Raw genomic sequence first — 20,107 nt, 5'->3', positions numbered from 1 at the left:
TCAAAAGTCTCATGTCAGTGGCAATGCAAAAGTAAAGGAATGCACAGTGTTTGACCCAAATATTTGACATTTTCTTTTTAAATTCAATGGGTAAATACACACACACACACACGGACAGACACACAGATACACACACACACACACACACACACACACACGCACACACACACACACACACACACACACACACACACACACACACACACACACACACACACACACACACATGCACATACACACACACACAGACACACACGCACACACAGACATACACACACACACACTGCCAGCAATTATTTGGAGCAACCCCACAGGAAGCACCCTCTCTAATGGATTTCAATTTCCTCATATACACACTGAGGGAGTGGATGGTGGATGTGTGCCTTAAAATCTGTAATTGGGATGGATTGGGTCATCCAATTAACCCTGACACACTTGGGTATCCTTTCTGCAGTTGAAGCCTTTGCTTGAGGGTATTGTCACAAATGTTTAAGTCACCACAGAATGAGCACACCTGTCCTCAATGTCCTTCTAAAACTTAAATGGGTTGAGATCTTTCTCAATCAAGTGAGTATATTTCTTTTCATTTGCCTGAAGCCTCCCACTCTGATGCTTCTCGAAAACTTCTATCTTTTAAATATATGGTGATGACAAAAGGCCCATTGTGATGTGAGACCCTCATCGGCCAGGAAAGCCGGTTACTGATCAAGGCTGTTGATTCAAATTTGTCACATTCAGGTGGCAATTTGATTTGCTGCGTTGCGTGATAGTTGAAATCAAACACCGACTGCACTGCCGGTGGCATAAGAAGACATTCTGTCCTGTTTCCTTAGCTGATGCACGCATTAAGACTGCACAGACATAGCAACAGCATGTGTTATGAGGCTTTGTCAAGCCAAATACATTAATTTTCATGCGATCTGAATAGTAATGAGTGAAAACAATTGTGTTTTCTCAAAAAGATGTGTCACATTCTTGAAGCAGTTGTAGCCGATCTATCTATCTATCTATCTATCTATCTATCTATCTATCTATCTATCTATCTATCTATCTATCTATCTATCTATCTATCTATCTATCTATCTATCTATCTATCTATCTATCTATCTATACCACAGTCGTGCCTGTGGTGGTCGGAGCACTTGGGGCAGTGGACCCCAAACTCGACGAGTACTTGCAACAGATCCCGGGAACGACATCGGATATCTCGGTCCAGAAATGCGCAGTTCTGGGAACAGCATGGATACTGCGCAGGACCCTCAAGCATCCTGGCCTCTGGTAGAGGACCCGAGCTAAAATGGGGGACACACACCACCCATGGGGAGTGAGACGAGGAATTTGTTTATAAAAAAAAAAAAAAAATCTGCGTCTCACCCACCATGGGTGGTGTCTGTCCCCCATTTTTTTAGCTCGGGTCCTCTACCAGAGGCCAGGAAGCTTGAGGGTTCTGCGCAGTATCCGTGCTGTTCCCAGCACTGCGCTTTTCTGGACCGAGATATTCGATGTTGTTCCCAGGATCTGTTGCAACCACTCGTCGAGTTTGGGGGTCACTGCCCCGAGTGCTGCGACCACCACAGGCACGACTGCCACCTTTACCTTCCAGGCTCTCTCCAGCTCCTCTCTGAGCCCTTGGTATTTCTCGATTTTCTCATGTTCCTTCTTTCTGATGTTTCCATCACTCGGGACCGCTGCATCCACGACAACGGCTTTCTTTTCCCCTTTATCTATGACCACGATATCTGGTTGGTTGGCCATTACCATCTTGTCGGTCTGTATCTGGAAGTCCCACAGGATCTTTGCTCGGTCATTCTCCACCACCTTGGGAGGTGTTTCCCATTTTGACCTTGGGGTTTCCAGTCCATACTCCGCACAGATGTTTCGGTAGACTATGCCAGCCACCTGGTTATGGCGCTCCATGTAGGCTTTCCCTGCCAGCATCTTACACCCTGCAGTTATGTGTTGGATTGTCTCAGGTGCCTCTTTGCACAACCTACACCTTGGGTCTTGTCTGGTGTGGTATATCCCTGCCTCTATGGCTCTGGTGTTCAGGGCCTGCTCTTGGGCAGCCAGGATGAGTGCCTCTGTGCTGTCCTTTGGGCCAGCCCTCTCTAGCCACTGATAGGACTTATTGAGATCAGCCACTTCTGCTATGGTTCGGTGGTACATCCCCGTGTAGGGGCTTTTCCTCCTATGATTGTCCCTCTTCCATCACCTCATCCTCTGTTCCCCATTGTCTGAGACATTCTCTGAGTACATCATCCGTTGGAGCCTTCTCTTTGATGTATTCATGGAGCTTGGATATCCTGGACAATGGCTCTCACACTCACTAGTCCCCGGCCTCCTTCCTTACGGCTTGTGTACAGTCTCAAGGTGCTGGACTTGGGATGGAACCCTCCGTGCATGGTGAGGAGTTTTCGGGTCTTAACATCCGTGGTCTGAATCTCTTCCTTTGGCCACCTTATTATTCCTGCAGGGTATCTGATCACTGGCAGGGCCTAGCTGTTTATTGCCCGGGTCTTGTTCTTGCCATTGAGCTGGCTTCTGAGGACTTGCCTCACTCGCTGGAGGTATTTGGTCGTCACCGCTTTCCTTGCTGCTAGTTCGAGGTTGCCATTGGCCTGTGGTATACCGAGGTACTTGTAGCTGTTTTCAATGTCTGCTATTGTTCCTTCAGGAAGTGAGATCCCTTCAGTGTGGACAACTTTGCCCTTCTTAGTCACCATCCGACTACATTTCTCCAGCCCGAATGACATTCCGATGTCACTGCTGTAGATCCTGGTTGTGTGGATCAGGGAGTCTATGTCCCTTTTGCTCTTAGCATACAGCTTTATGTCATCCATGTAGAGGAGGTGACTGATCGTAGCTCCATTTCTGAGGCGGTATCCATAGCCTGTCTTGGCGATTATCTGGCTGAGGGGGTTCAGTCCTATGCAGAACAGCAGTGGGGAGAGTGCATCACCTTGATATATGCCACATTTGATGGACACTTGCATTAGTGGCTTGCCATTGGCTTCAAGTGTGGTTTTCCACATCCTCATCGAGTTTGCAACGAAGGCTCTCAGGGTCCTGTTGACCTTATACAACTCCAAGCATTCAGTGATCCATGTGTGTGGCATCGAGTCATATGCTTTCTTGTAATCAATCCAGGCTGTGCACAGGTTGGTATGTCGGGACCTGCAGTCTTGAGCGACTGTTCTGTCAACCAGCAGCTGATGTTTGGCACCTCTAGTATCTCTACTAATGCCTTTCTGTGCTTTGCTCATGTATTGATCCATGTGTCCACTTATCTTAGCCGCAATGATGCCTGACATGAGCTTCCATGTTGTGGAGAGACAGGTTATTGGCCGATAGTTGGAAGGGACTGCACCCTTTGAGGAATCCTTCATGATCAGGATTGTTTGCCCTTCGGTTAGCCATCCTGGGTGAGTCCCATCCATTAGCAACTGGTTCATTTGTGCTGCTGGGCGCTCGTGGAGAGCTGTGAGTTTCTTTAGCCAGTAGGTGTGGACCATATCCGAGCCTGGTGTCGTCCCGTTTTTCATACCTGATATATCTGCCGCTGTGATGGTAACTGGGTTCTGTTCAGGAAGGTTGCTGTGCTCCTCTTTCAGAGTCACCAGCCATTGTGCACTGCTGTTATGTGCGACCTCCTTCTCCCATATGCCTTTCCAGTATCTTTCAGTTTCCAGCCTTGGAGGGTCTGCTCTGCTGTTAGAACCCTGCCACTGAGCGTACACTTTCGCAGGTTGTGTTGCGAACAGCCTGTTTATTCTTCTGGCCTCATTCACTTTTGTGTACCCCTTTAGGCGACTGGACAAGGCCTGGAGCCTTTGTTTGGCAGTTTCGAGTGCTTCAGGTATGGTTATCTGCATGTACCTCTTGGGTATTGGCCTTTTATTCCCACCTCTCTGGATCTCCGTCGTGTATATATATATATATATATATATATATATATATATATATATATATATATATATATATATATATATATATATACAGTAAAGTCTCGTTATATCGATATTCAAGGGAGGCCGAAAAAATATCGATATAACCGGGACTATCGATATATCCGACCCTGTTTGCATGTAATTTTCTCCGTGCGTGCATAGAAATAGTATCGATATAACCGGGACTATCGATATATCCGATATCGATGTAACGAGACAGTACAGTAAAGTCTCATTATATTGATATCGGTTATATCGATAGTCCCGGTTATATCAATACTACTTCTATACACGCACGGAGAAAATTACATGCAAACAAGGTCGGATATATCGATAGTCCCGGTTATATCGATATTTTTTTCGGACTCCCTTGAATATCGATATAACGAGATATAACGAGACTTTACTGTATATATATATATATATATATATATATATATATATATATATATATATATATATATATATATATATATATATATATATATATATATATATGGACCAAGAACGCAGCATTTCCATTTTAAAACATGAAGGTGTTCATCAGTAGCCATCCGGTCCAACACAATTCTCATTTCCATGTTTGTATTCGTTGTGCTGGTTTACCCTGTTTGTGAAAGTCTGTGCAGGGTGCAGAGTGGGGGTGACTTTAAAGTACGTGTATATTTGGTTACAGATAATCCACATAAGTACTTGGAAAGTATATTTGGAAAAGTGTACAGTGAGACCTCAACTTACGAACTTAATTGGTTCCCAGACAGAGTGTGTAAGGCGAAAAGTGTGTATCTCAAAAAAGATTTTCCCATAGGAAACCATTAAAATGGGAATAATCCGTTCCCGGGTTTCCATAAAATATACTTTTCAACTAAATAAGCCTTAAAACTACACACAACATACCTTATTCTATGTATAATAAATGTGCTATTGTATTGTAGTGAAAGAAATACACTGAATTGTATCATAAAGTCACTTTATTTACATTTGTGATGGTCATTTATGGCTTGATGGAATGGCGTTGGAGGTCGAAGGTCAAAGGGAATTGCTGTTTGGAAAGAGAGGCGCATTACATGAGGACTGTAATTAAAGAAATAAACTGTGCTGTAAAATAAAGTTTTATTTAACTTTTTGATGGTCGTTGATGGCTTATGGAAGGAGAGTCACCTTTCATAAGGACTGTTGGTAACTTAACCTCTGGTGCTGTTCGGTCGTGTGCTTCCGCCGAAGATCACTTCGCCAGCCGTGGTGGGTGTGTATTATGAAAATAGTGCTTATTATAAGGTTTAATTTTCATAAATTTGACGTTTGTAAGACGAAAAGTTTGTAAGTTAAGGTGTTTGTAAGTTGAGGTCTCACTGTATTGGTAAAATGTTGGCATAATTGGTAAAAAAAAACAAAAAACTTTTTTTCCACCACAAAAAGGCCACAAGATATTATTGACTTGTGCAAGAACAGGTCAGTTCATGACAAGCAATAAAAAACATCAGGATGGAAAACTCGCACCAAAGACATCATAAAACCATCAAAATTACTTTTCTAACCTAAATTTCATGTTGTAACAAAACACTCAAAAGTTCTAGTGCTGTGCATTATAACAAGGCATTTTATCGCATAAAAAGGAACCAAAAAGACCTTTTTTTGTGGAAAAAAAAATCACTTTCTACTGTAGAAGATGCTGACTTCAAATCGATGGGATGCTCCAGTATCATCATTTATTTGGGTCTTATACTGTATATATGATATGAAAATTGTCTTAAGATTGATTGTAGTGCATATGCTGTGAATATGATTAGTGACTAACAGAGAACAAGTGTTCCTTCACCCCTTGACAATCCATCATTTGCGATTTCGAGTTTATGCGCATCATGAATCATTTTGACCACATCAAAGGGTTTTGAGTAACTGTCGTAATTACCATACCATTAATCCTACTATAATTAGAGTCAACGGCTTGACTGTGACACAAGACCTCAACTTCCGCAAGAAATTAAACCTCATATTGTCATGTCACAGAAATAAAAAGTGAATAGTGAACATTTAAATTTCAAGTACAAAATGGAAGTCTGTCCAACAATTAATGCTCATAAGGTTGCCACTGCAAAAATTCAAGTTATCAAACACTGGGTTTCAATTTAAAATGGCAGATAATGGTGTCAGAAATAACGAACTGGAACTTTTATGTCGGGCGCGTTACAAAACGTATCTGACCGGGTGGCCGACAACTTTTTCAAGGAAAAAAACAATTCCAAATCAAATGTTTGCTTTATTCCGATTTCGAAATCTTTGTTGGGTTTGGAAATTTCGGAATTTCGGTTCCTTTGGCAATTTGCATACTCGGCAGCCAATCGGAAGCCTGAATTCGTGCTTCCGTACTTTGCCGGGCATCATAGCCTCAGAAGAAAGATTCAAAATAAGCTAAGAAAATGTATGACCTACAAAACGTAAATGTACGTTAAAAGCATCATGGAAAAAGGAGTGTCTTGTAGCAGACGACGCAACGCATTGTGCAACATGCCGAACAGTATATGGACAAACGACAACTGGAGCAAAATCATCAGCGAGGGATATTTACGATAAATTAAGCAAGGGAGCATCCCTGGTAGGTACATTTAAATGTGTTGTTCTGTTATATATTCAGATTATCAATCCTTAATCTTTGCAACAATTGTTTTTTTCCATTAGTCTGTTTTATTATTGTGTTTCAAGTTGGGAAAAATGGGGCAGGCAACTTTGTGGCTGGGCAGGAAACTTTTCAGAGTTGTCTGACCTGGTGTCCGGTAACTTTTTGTCATGAATATCAGACACTGCATATAATAATAAATAAACAATAACAATACATTTCATTGACAAGCGCCTTTCAAAACTCTCAATGCCACTTTATAGTCACATGTTACTGGTCACCATTTTGATGTCTTTAAAATCATGACTTGATATGATGTGATTTCCAAACTACTTGAGTCCCTCGGAGCATCACTTTTCAACTGAGATTCGAAAATAATATTATTGCCATGCAACTTATACTATGTGGAGTGTGGTGGTCCAATCAATTATTTTAGAAAGAAAAAAAAGGCTTAATGTTCAAAAGGCTGGGGCCTTATGCCAACAATAGCAGCACACAGTAAGTTGCTTTTGTCGTAGAGGTACACTCCCATGACTTTTGTACTGGCAGTTTGTTTGTGATTGATTTCCACATAATGACGGTGTGGATATGGGTGTATATGGCCGTTTGTATCTATATGTGCCCTGCGACTGAGTGCTGACCATTCCAGGGTGTAATCTTCCCTCCGTTCAAAGTCATCTGGAGAAGGCTCCAGTTACTCCCCCATGATCCTCCTCGGGATAAAAGGCATTGAAAATGAATGGATGGACACACACACACACACACACACACACACACACACACACACACACACACACACACACACACACACACACACACACACGCACACACACACGCGCACGCACGCACGCACACAAACACGCACACAAACACACACACGCGCTCACATGCACGCAAAGGCTCCTGAAAACACGGTCTCCTTTGCTTTCCTGCCTTCAAAAATGCTTTTGTTTGATAGCGGCAATTCTGGAAAGGTCATAGGCTTCTTGAAAATAGACTGGATGAGCCGACAGGACAAGTGGTATTAATGAGTGAGTCTTTTCATCATTGCCCAGCAACCCCCAGGGCCCCAATGCACGTTGTAGAGGTCAAACCATCACCAACAATGATCAAGATTTATCATGAGGAGGCAAGGCTGGTCAAAGTGTCGTCTTATCTCCATCACTGACTTTTACCGCAGCAGCTTCCGTCAGGAGTTTTACATGAATGAAAGACTTGCTAGCCTTCACCATTGCTGCAAAGCCCCCAGAAACATCAATACGTGTGTAAATAATAGATCCCTGAGATAGATAGAAAATATATATATATATATATATATATATATATATATATATATATATATATATATATATATATATATATATATATATATATATATATATATATAAATTTCCTCGTCTCACCTACCATGGGTGGTGTCTGTCCCCCCATTTTAGCTCGCGTCCTCTACCAGAGGCCAGGAAGCTCTTGAGTGTTCTGCGCAGTATCCGTGCTGTTCCCAGCGCTGCGCTTTTCTGGACCGAGATATCCGATGTTGTTCCCGGAATCTGTTGCAACCACTCGTCGAGTTTGGGGGTCACTGCCCCGAGTGCTCCGACCACCACCGGCACGACTGTCACCTATATATATATATATATATATATATATATATATATATATATATATATATATATATATATATATATATATATATATATAGTTAGTTTTCTATCCTTTCACCCCCCCACCCCATCCCCTTTCAAATTGCTAATTTCCCCATTGTGGGACAAATAAAGGTTTTCTGAGGGAGAGAGAGAGAGAGAGAGAGAGAGAGAGAGAGAGAGAGAGAGAGAGAGAGAGAGAGAGAGAGAGAGAGAGAGAGAGAGAGAGAGTCCTATTTCAATCCAATAAAAGGTCTATTCACCAAAGGTTTTCACCAAGGCAAGTGCATGAGACTATAAGAGTGCAACAGCCAAAAAAGAAAGGGTAGCAAGTGTCTGGCGGTGATGGTGTCTGTGGAGTCCCAATAATTTTCGTATATATTTTGGGCCAAGGAGTAGGGCCTGGGGAGCCCATATTTTATGATGCACTTCCAACTGCCCATTGACCTGTCCCATGTTGTCTGAGAAAGACTGTTCCATGTACTGAAGATAAATGCACAGCCACCGCTCGCTCGCAGCATATTCTAAATGTTTAACTTTCCTAAAGGAGTCATTCAAAACAAGAACAGGAACTTGTCTATTGGGAAATTCCTCCAGATTAGGGGACGCTGAAAGATTGAAAAAGTAATTTGAAAAATAATGGGCTTTTTAATGACTAAACCTATGGGACACCCAGATGTGCTCTTTGTTAATTTTCACTGGTGTAATGTAAAGTTTCAACTGCTTAATTACTCCAGGACGCACAAAGCAACTGGTTTTTAACGAAGCAATTATGGGAAGTGCATTTCCCTATGTTGTGCCACAGCTCACATTCCTCCAATAGCGTTTTCATCCAATGAAGCGGTACTTTTTTATGCAAGGATATCCAACTCCAACATTTTTTCTTCTTTCCAAGATGGCGCCTGAGTAGGCAGCTGTCAGCAAGTGCTCTCATGAGCCTTGCTTTTTTTGTTGTTTTTGTGTTTTCTTTTGTCACTTTGTGTTGCTGTGCGTCGTGTGGAACGGATACTGATTGTTTTTCAGCATTTTTGGCCATGACAATCATCAAGGAGGAGACTGTGCTGAGCGGTTGTGCCTTTGGGCAGCATAAATATGCCAGTACTGTTTTTGAATGGGAAGAATTGGATTGGATTGGATTGGATTGGATATGCCTTTATTAGTCTCACAGTGGAGAAATTTACATTTCACAGCAGCAAAGTGATGAAAGGAATGAAAGTAGAAAAACAAAATACATGAGCTGCTGGAAAGGCAGCCACTCTCGCGGCGCCGTCTTGAAGTCAAAAGAACAAAAAAAAAACTAAATAACAAATAATATGACAGCATAGAGACAATATGACAAAACAAAGACACAGAGAGACATTCATTCTTCAGGACTTGCTGTACCCTCTTTGTGATGACATGAAGCAGTTCTAGATGAAAGAGGAGAGGATCAAAGCGTCTTTCCACTAGTGGATCAGGGACATCATGGTGGAACGTGCACGTCGACTACAAGCTAAATGTTGAAAGCAAACACGCAGCTGTAGCATCCATTGACGAAAAGAGATTGTCTCACATCTCCTGTTCCACATAAATCTGCTTCAATTCCAAGCCGCAACAGTTCCACATACGCATCGGCGCTCTGCGCTGACGCTCCTTTCTTCTTATCGCGGGTTCCCCAAGCCATGGATCCATCTAGCCGCAGACTGTCCAACAGCACTGACCTTTCCGCTAAACAAAGCGGGGCTGTGAAGATGCTGCCCATTACAGGCGCAAAAAAAAAACAATGGCCCCTTTGTTGTCCAGCGATGGCAGTCGAATGGCTCCGACATTCCTCCCATTCAAAAACAGTACTGGCATATTCATGCTGCTGAAAAGGCACAACCGCTCAGCACAGTCTCCTCCTTGATGAATGTCGTGGTCAAAAATGATGAAAAACAATCTGTATCCGTTCCACACGATGCACAACAACACAAAGTGACAAAAGAAAACACAAAACAAGACAAAAACAACCAAAAAAAAATGTTGGTGCCATTCGACTGTCATCGCTGGACACCACAGGGTCCATTGTGTTTTTTTGCGCCTGTAATGGGCAGCATCTTCACAGCCCCGCTTTGTTCAGCGGAAAGGTCGGTGCTGTTGGACAGTCTGCGGTTGGATGGATGCATAGCTTGGGGAGCGTGCCATAAGAAGAACGGAGCGTCAGCGCAGAGCGCCGATGCGTATGTAAAACTGTCGCGGCTTAGAATTGAAGCGGATTTATGTGGGACAGGAGATGTGAGACCATGTCTTTTCGTCAATGGATGCTACAGCTGCGTGTTTGCTTTCAACATTTAGCTTGTAGTAGACGTGCAAATTCCACCATGACGTCCCTGATCCACTGCTGAAATGGATGCTTTGAACTAGAACTGCTTAATGTCATCACAAAGAGGGTACAGCAAGTCATGAAGAAGGAATGACTCTGTCTGTCTGTCTGACTCTGAGTCTTTGTGTTGTCATATTATTTGTTGTTTGTTGTTGTTTTTTTTTTTTCCCAAGATGTCGGCGTGTGAACCCGCAGCGGCTCCCCTCTCCCGGCAACATTGGCGTTTTCATGTTTATTATGTTTGTTAAAGTCATCATAAGTGCCTTGCATGCTGGGTCCGAGAGAACAGTAATTTCATCTGTGATGTATGTCATGCGTATTGGATTGGATTGGATTTGCCTTTATTAGTCTCATAGCAAAGTGATGAAACGAATGAAAGTAGAAAAACAAAATACATGAGCTGCTGGAAAGGCAGCCACTCTCGCGGCGCCGTCTTGAAGTCAAAAGAACAAAAAAAAACTAAACAATAATATTATATATTATAGTATTAGCATATTTGACAATAAAGCTGACTTTGACATTGACTTTGACAACTCTTCGCATGCTGAACAATGTCAGGAAATTCACCATTCACCATTTTAGCTTTGATTTGGCGTTAGATTTCATACATTTTGTTCACAACCCAATTCTTAATATCAGACAAGGATGATGCTCTTAATTTGTGATGATATTTATGCCACAATTTTACAATAAATTGCTACTTTAAACGTCAGATTCCGAAATAGCGGTTCAGATACAATTTGAACAAACTAAACTTGCCAAGCTGCTGTCTCCCTTCAATGGAATAAAAACATTGTTCAGGAAAATTTCCCTTGAATTTCCCCAAAGACATCCGTTCCACAAAAAAAGTCTATCGAAAAAGTTACCCAGGCCACATGAACCCCCCAGGGAGTAATGGGAGAGCATCTGTTGGTAAATGTCATTACAATGCTCCATGTTTTATTGTTGTCTTAATGGTGAAATATCTGGCACAAAAGGCATTAACATTTAGAGCAATCAATAAAAGTAGCACATTTTACAGGAGACATTTTCCAGCTGACAGAGGAAATTTTGGAGTTGCCTGGAGAAATCACCAACAAATGTGTAAGCCCAACAAAATACATACAATGCAATGTATTTTGTTGGGTTTGCGGAGCAAATGGGATGTTACTGCAGACTCACGCGTGTAATCTATGGAATCCTATGAATTAGTATTCCTGTTCCCAATGTGTTTTTAGTGTAATCAGTGGAATAGCCAACAAGAAGACAAGAGAGTTGTAATCGAATGGCAGCACCATCATTGATACGAAAATTACATTTCCATGCTTTTGTTTTACATCAATAAGAATGTCAGTGTAATCTTTTGAATAAGTCATGCAGAAACGGCGCTGCACTTTATATATCATCACACATTTTTTTCTTTTCCTATTTTCGATGTAAAATACACCACACACACACACACACACACACACACACACACACACACACACACACGCACGCACGCACACACACACACACACACACACACACACACACACACACACACGCACGCACACGCACGCACGCACACACGCACGCACACGCACGCACACACACACACACACACACACACACACACACACACACACACACACACACACACACACACACACACACACACACACACACACAAACCCATGTGAGTAATCAAATCTATTTATAAGTACACCTCTAGACCAATTCCAAATACAAAGATGACTCCTTTGATATGCAAATGTGTGAACAATGTCTTTGAGGTGGATTAATCAAATGTTTAATGAAGTGGTTAAACCCAGCGGCACCCTTTCAAGATATGATATCCTAGAAACAGACATCATAGTGTGATGGTCATCAAAGGCCCAGCCAATGTCCTGCTTCTCTCCAGAGACAGGGGTGTCATTGAAATGTGTTGAACCATTCTAGCTACTTTTTTATGAGTACACATTTGTACTCTTCAAACCATGAAGACAGATGAACAATATTGATTGATAAAACACACCACAGCTGCGAATGCGAAACATATTGGTCACATGCATCATAACTTTAGCCTAAAATAAGAAAAAAAATAAGTAAAAACAGGACAGTCCTCTCCTGTCAACACTCTCTTCTCCTAAGATCTGTATCCATTATTTGGAACAATCTTTTTAAAGTCAGGACATGCTTGTATGACAGAGGGTAGGACCTTGGGATAGACCAACAATATGGATTAATTACACTAGTTGCGGCACAGCCTGGGACCACCTAGGCCTACTTTAATAGAGCCAATCCATTCTTGTCAGTTTTTGGCAAGTGGAGGAATTGCAGAGGGTGTTACCCCCACAGCAAGTCAGAGAGCTCAGGTCTCGCTTTAGCTCAATGACTACAATTTTCATGTTATCCCAAAAATATCACTCGGTGATCTCTCAAAACCTGGCGTGTGCTGTGCCTCAAACAAGGGAACTACGTTTTCTGCAAAACTTGCATATATCGTGTCTTCGTGTCTGGAAACACAAAATTCATATCACATAAATTAATTTACCAGATTCATTCATTCAATATTCTTGTGTGTCCTCCCACAGCTTCCATCAAAAAAATGTAATCATTTAAAAGTAAAACATGAGACAATTATTTTGAATTGTAAATAATACTTGGGTGCATGCGGAAGACTGATTGAAAAATACTTCATAACATGAAGAAAAAAAATATCCACGAAACTGTGGATATGTGGTGATTTTCTCTGTAAAATTGTACACGCAACAGGTTACGTTTTGTCTGTAAAAACATATATGATGCATTCATGTTAAATTTTTTGGGGTCAAAAGATATGCATTTAGACACACAATATACATACAACTGTCCAGGCGGGGCAGTGGTTAGCGCGTCAACCTACAGGTTGGATTGCAACTCCGGCCTCTCTGTGTGGAGCTTGTGTGGTTTTCCCAGGCCTGTGCGGGTTTACTCCGGGTCCTCCAGTTTTCCTCCCACATTCCAAAAACATGCATGGCAGGCTGATTGAACACTAAATTGTCCCAAGGCAAATTTCCCCATCGTGGGACAATTAAAGGCTTTCTGATTCTGATTGTCTGATTGTCTTTGGGTGCCTGGCAAGAGGCTCAGGTTGTACCCCACCTATTGAATGAACACATCTGAATGAACAAATCGGCAGGGATGTGCCATACCTTTTGCAACTCATCATATATATATATATATATATATATATATATATATATATATATATATATATATATATATATATATATATATATATATATATATATATATATATATATAAAACCCCGCCATCCACGAGTCTCCGGAGCCTCTAAGGCGGTCTGGTGGCGAGATCCGCCACCTTTCTGGCAGCTCCTATGGGAGTATACCCGAAATCAATCCGGTAATGGCGCACCTAAGGCAGTCTGGTGGCGAACTCCGCTACCTTTCCGGCAGCTCCTGCGACCATACTGACCCCAAATTCTATCAGCTCAACTGTTCCTTTTGTCCAGTCAGCGTGGTGGAGAGGGGGAGCAAGCTGCATAGGTGACAACCTGCTCTCCATAATACACCGCCCAGGCACACTGTCCACCGGGACAGTCATCCATGGTCAGCCATGACCGATGGAGGCAGACAAAATATATATATATATATATATATATATATATATATATATATATATATATATATATATATATATATATATATATATATATATATATATATATATATATATATATATATGATGTTCACAATGACGTGAAAATTTAGTAGCTTGGAGGGATCCATTCCTGATCAGAAAAATGTATCAACGTGACTAGGAGAAATCTGCATTATAATCCTGAAGTAAAGTACCACAGCTTTGCCAACAAACGATGGGTCCTGATTACTGCCGCACGAATGGACCATTGGCTTCAACAAAGTCCCAATTAGTAGAACAACATGAATGCACGTGCAGGCTCTTACAATATAAGCAGCTTGACAGGAAAGAGGAGGAGGACACCTTGAAAAAAGAAAGTACAGGACAATATTCGCTTCTATCATGTGGCATATCCCTCCCCCTCCAGTTAATAATGACAAGGATGCTCTTTGATGCAGGCAAGGCAGCTTTTCATTTTCTACCAAATTCAAATGCAAGTATTTAATCCGCACTGGAAATAGGATGCTTTGAGTATGTTACTCCAACTGTTCTTTGAGTTCTGTGCCTCTGGAGAGGAAAGGAATATGAAAAACAAAGGAAAAACACTTCTGTCTTGTTTCCTCAAAATAAATAAAATATAGCTGCTGGAGATAACGCTCACCTCGGAATGTCAAAGTAAGTCGAACCTTGAATTAGAAGACAGGAAGGAGCATGGGATTTCAACGACCTGTCTCTGCTGTGCTCGGGAGAGTGTGGAGTCAGTTGAAGCAATGATGCATAACCATAGCACACAAACGTCACCACCTTCCGAAGCAAATGTGTGTCAATAAACTGTGAGTGCATTTGCACAATCACTGATGATAAATGAATATACCTGAACATTAACAGCAACATTCAAATTAAATTCCACATCTTATTTTACCATAAACAGTGGGAACATGTTTTGTAGTTAGTGTATCCTATTAGCTACTAATGCTGATGTTATTGAAATATTGGGCACAAGCGCTGCATTACGAAATACAGAGGAGCCTTTTACAGACACTTCTTCAAAAAAGACTCTCTCTCCCCCTCTGACCCCCTCTCTCTTTCACTCTCTCACACACTCACTCTCCCTCTCACACGCAAACACACGCACACACACACACACACACACACACACACACACACACACACACACACACACACACACACACACACACACGCAGAATGGGTGTCACCTACTGACACTTCTCGAGTATGTTTTGGAATTGTACAACCCGGAGTAGCAACTGAACCAGCAAAATACAGTTTCATTAAAACTATGATACACTGGTTTAATGAATCACTCAGTGATTTTACAAGTCACTTTTACAGACTGCTATGATATATATATCTATATATATCATATATATTCTCGCTAAACAATCTCAATAATCATTTGGGGAAATTACAATTCAGATTCTCTCCAAGGAGAGAATGAGTTAGAGTAAGAACATTCAGTTCTTGATGACCATCACAGTTCTAACCAAAGGTCAGATTCTATCTATCGTTGTGATTGGAAATTGAAACAATCAACGATAGTTACCTGCTCAAATAGTTAATGACAATTTTATATAAGGGTTGAAAATTGTTCCCGGTAGGAGCAATGTCACTTTGGCAACTTGGGTTTGCTTGTGACATGTACAAGCTTGAATGAACAAGTAAAAAGAAGACCATTGAGGATGCCATGTCTACTCTGACAAAGTTCTTTGTCCATAATAGTCCCCAATCACTTGATCCCCACGACAGGTTTTACATGAGAACTTCAAGGGCTAATTGGCCTATCGAGATCTTATTGTTAGTTCGGGATGGCTTCCAACAGCCAGTCACTGTTTAACTGTGTTGCCTAATCACTGTGGAGTATATATATATATATATATATATATATATATATATATATATATATATATATATATATATATATATATATATATATATATATATATATATATATATATATCCAAGTGTTTTATTTTTGTTTCATCTTGACGATTACTGAATGCTTCAGGAAAGTTGAGTTTGAACTAAATTACTACACAGCATTAAAATTATGAAATACATTTTGATGTTTTTCAAAATACCAAAAGTAGTCACTCTTGTGCTGTTTTTAACCTACAAATTTAAAGATAAATAACATAATAATAATGTCCGCACCATTTGAAACTAGGAGGACAGTACATTGCATGGAAGGCCAAAAGGTGAAAATAATAAAAAACTAAACCTAAATTTCAGTAGAATTTGAAGTAAGTCATAAAAAAACAAATGCCAACAATGCCAAGAGGAAACAAGATTGTTTTGTTACAATTGAAGACCTTCTGTCATAGCTGTTCTATTTTATCACATGAGACTGTACAAGTGAACCTGGTGATGTTGCTGCGACGAGAGCATGCTGACTCAAAGAGGCTGAAATTCCCTCAAGGTTTAACTTTAAATCCTTGACTGCATTAAAGGTGGCAGCACAATAAAGGTAAATGTCATTGAGCTTTAATATTCCTGTCTGTCACTTGGTTTTGAATACACATGACGGCTTCATGCCAATATAGTATTTGAGCGCTACAGGCCTCCCATTGCAAGGTCAGTGCAGCCTCCTGAATCTTTTAGTGGTTTATTGTCTCGGATTATGCAAATCCATCAAAACATTACAGAGGCTGTGCAACAAATATTTTTGAGTATTAAAGTGTATTAGGTGTATTCAATTCCATCCATGTTCCTGAGGAACAGGAGCAAAATCAAATAAACTAGGAACTTGGATTACCTGTTCTTAAAAGACGTGTTGTTTGTTGACTTGTCATCATCAAGACGAGGCCGAATAAAAAGGAGAAAACATTTACTCAATTGTCCTCCTCTTCTTTTCCTTTTACTGGGCAATTGGCCCCCGTCAAGGACTTGCCGCCACTCCCGGATCCAACACCTGGTACGACTATTGCTGGTGCGTTGCGAGCTTCACACCCAGTGCAGGTCTTGGAAGGGCCCTCGCTTGATAATTATTTAAGAAGGGTTGTGGAGGGATGACGATGTGCCACATTTTCCGGTGAGACTCCATCTCCTTCCTCACCGGCTGGTGGGCGTTTAGCCATCACAGGCTCAAAAACCTTAGTGTTCCCCCCTCGCGCGACTCAGGGACATCCCACCATGTGAGATTACGCAATCATCATCATCACCATCAACATCCTTACATTCATCATCACCTTCCCCATCATCATGAACATAATAAAACAATCATAAAAAATCATGACTAGTGTAACAACAATAGTGATTAAGAATTTTAAATCAAGGTTTTCAAATGGAAATACACCATAGCAAAGTTTTCAATCGCAATTTGCACAGAGTTGTACTCTCAAGTTGCATACGTTCTTTGACGATACTAACAGATGAGAGGAGCATGATGAAAGTTGCTGTTGGCCAGTTTGAGTGTTCAAATCAACATGGTTACAATGTGACTTGCATTTGCTATCAGCCGAGTGTGAGGTCAAAAGGTGACTGTAGTTTTATAACAGCTGATAGCTCGACTGTTGGCGAGTAACACAATGAATGACTGTCTCATTTCTCCTGTGCCATTTAGCGATCTCATTTCATTTTTTTCCCTTTTTAGCGCCACCTCTCATCCCCTTTCAAACTGTATTCTGCCCGCTAGCGAATTCAGCAGCATGTAGAGGAGCAAAACTCCTCACTCTTGCAACTCGTCACAGGATTGGCATCTTAGACGGAGGGCAAAACTTTACTAGCCCTGACATTCTCCTCAGCAAAATGGGACTGTTTTAAACAAGCCGGCGGCAATGCTGCAAAATAAGATAAGGCTGTAGCAAAAAACGCAGGGGCTAATCATACCAAAAAGAGTTCACAGTGGATTAATAGAATGAACAAGGAACGATAAATGACCAAAAAAGGTGGAAAAGTACAAATTAAAATGAAAATGTGTGGCAGTGTGACATACCAAAGGCACTATCTGGATATACAGGCAAAATCCAGCATGATCTCATGTTCACCTCTTTATGAAATTCATCCATCCAATCCGATGTGCTGAATATGTGTCTCCATTTTACATCATATGTAATCACCGGGCATTTGTCCCTTCTTGCTCCTTTGTTCTCTGGTGATGTGAAGTGAACGCTCAAGCTCACAACAAAACGCTCAAACAACATTCTATGTGACAAGCTGTGACATGTTGAAAGCTAACTGAAGAAGAAAGTCCGTTATCGCAAATCTGCCTGGATTCCCATTTATGAGTGTTTTATACATACATACATACATACATACATACATACATACATACATACAGTTTACGTCATAATAAGAGACAACATGCTGCTGACGTGGCATGATTTTTAAAGGCAACTCGAAAATGTGATTAGGGTCAGGTGCATTTCAGAGGGAACACCAACTCTAGCTGGAGATTGAAAAACCAAAGTAAACGAGGCAGGATCACGGCAACTTATTGATTCATGTATGCTCTGATATTTTATCATCAATGGGCAAAACAAAGAGGTCAATATTTTTTATTCTTCACACCAATTTCCCAACTGGAGGTTCAATATTTCAGATGGGTTTGAGAAACAAACACCACTGCGAAAAATATGAAAACAAACATTTGCACCTCAATTTGAGCTCAATCTATTAGCTTGATTTTTACATACAAAACAGTCTTTGATCGCAGTTAGATGAAAATGGAGTGAAGAAAAAGAAAAACTGCATGTGCAGAACAATAAAATTACTTGATCTAGATAACAAAAAGAAAACCCATTAATGTGCAACATGTGCAAATGAACACTCATTACATTCAGGTAATTTGTACCCAAAGTGGTATTTACTGGGCAATTCCAGCAGAAAATAATGTTGAGAAAGAAACAGGGGAACCAAATTAACACTTTAAAGAAACAGGAGGCTTACGTGCTCCAGTAAGAATGAATTTGAAATTACACCAAGTGATTTTTCATCTTAATTGTGCACACATTAAATTAATGAGTGTTGCGAATGACCCAAATAGGACAACATAAGACTTTTGGGCGAAGCAGAATGCACAAAAAGTGTCAACCCCTCACAAGCAGTGTAGAGTATAGATCACATTCTCATCACAAAAAATTGCATTGAACATATAATAATCAGTGGTACTATACATCATTGTGGTCCCATCCTCCTCTGGCATTAATATTCAATCATCTCACCATGCTTTTTGTTCATTAAAATGTACTTTTCAAATGTCTGTCTGCTGTATAGTGTGCAAGCGCCATTCACAGACGATGTTCTGGCTTTACAGTATATGCAATCATTAATTGATGTACCTCTACCGGTGTCCATTTCCTCGCTGATATAAAGGACTATTGAACGTATTTCCTCCTTGTTGATAGAATGAAACATTGTTCCTTTTAATGGATATGCCTATTTAAATCTCCAACATTAATACTTTAGTGTGCAGGATATGACTGTTCAATACCAATGACTAATCAGTTTTGTTTAATAATAACTGTCAACCCTCACATCAAGAGGTCTTGCACTGTATTTATTCAAGACATATGCAGCACATAATAGAAGGAGAAAGTAAAATAGTGAATGGAGAACATATATTTAAATCATCAGTTAAACAACCAACTGTCATATATAGTAAAAGAGCACAGCAAATAAATATGTAATTCGCATTGAATAGAATAGAGAAAAAAAAATCCCACAAGCAAAATCATTTTCTAAACCAAAAGAGTTGATTTGTTCACTATGTACAACCGTAAGCAACAAACTTATGTAAACTGAATGTTGTTTTAAGCTTTATGCATCATAATAATAATAATAATTTGTTTCATTTATAAGCGCCTCATAGCCATATTACATTCATCTATCAACATATGCAGCACATGATTTATCATCAATGGAAAAAAAAATATATATATATATTATTGAATTATGTCCCACTGTTTAGCTTGTAACTTGGCTATTATATTTCCTATT

The sequence above is a fragment of the Hippocampus bargibanti genome, linkage group LG02 (assembly GCF_051943395.1).
Source record: "Hippocampus bargibanti isolate YZ-2025 linkage group LG02, ASM5194339v1, whole genome shotgun sequence".
Classification (NCBI taxonomy): Eukaryota; Metazoa; Chordata; class Actinopteri; order Syngnathiformes; family Syngnathidae; genus Hippocampus; species Hippocampus bargibanti.
The sequence above is the reverse complement of the archived record's forward strand: the minus strand, read 5'-3'. Positions refer to the sequence as shown.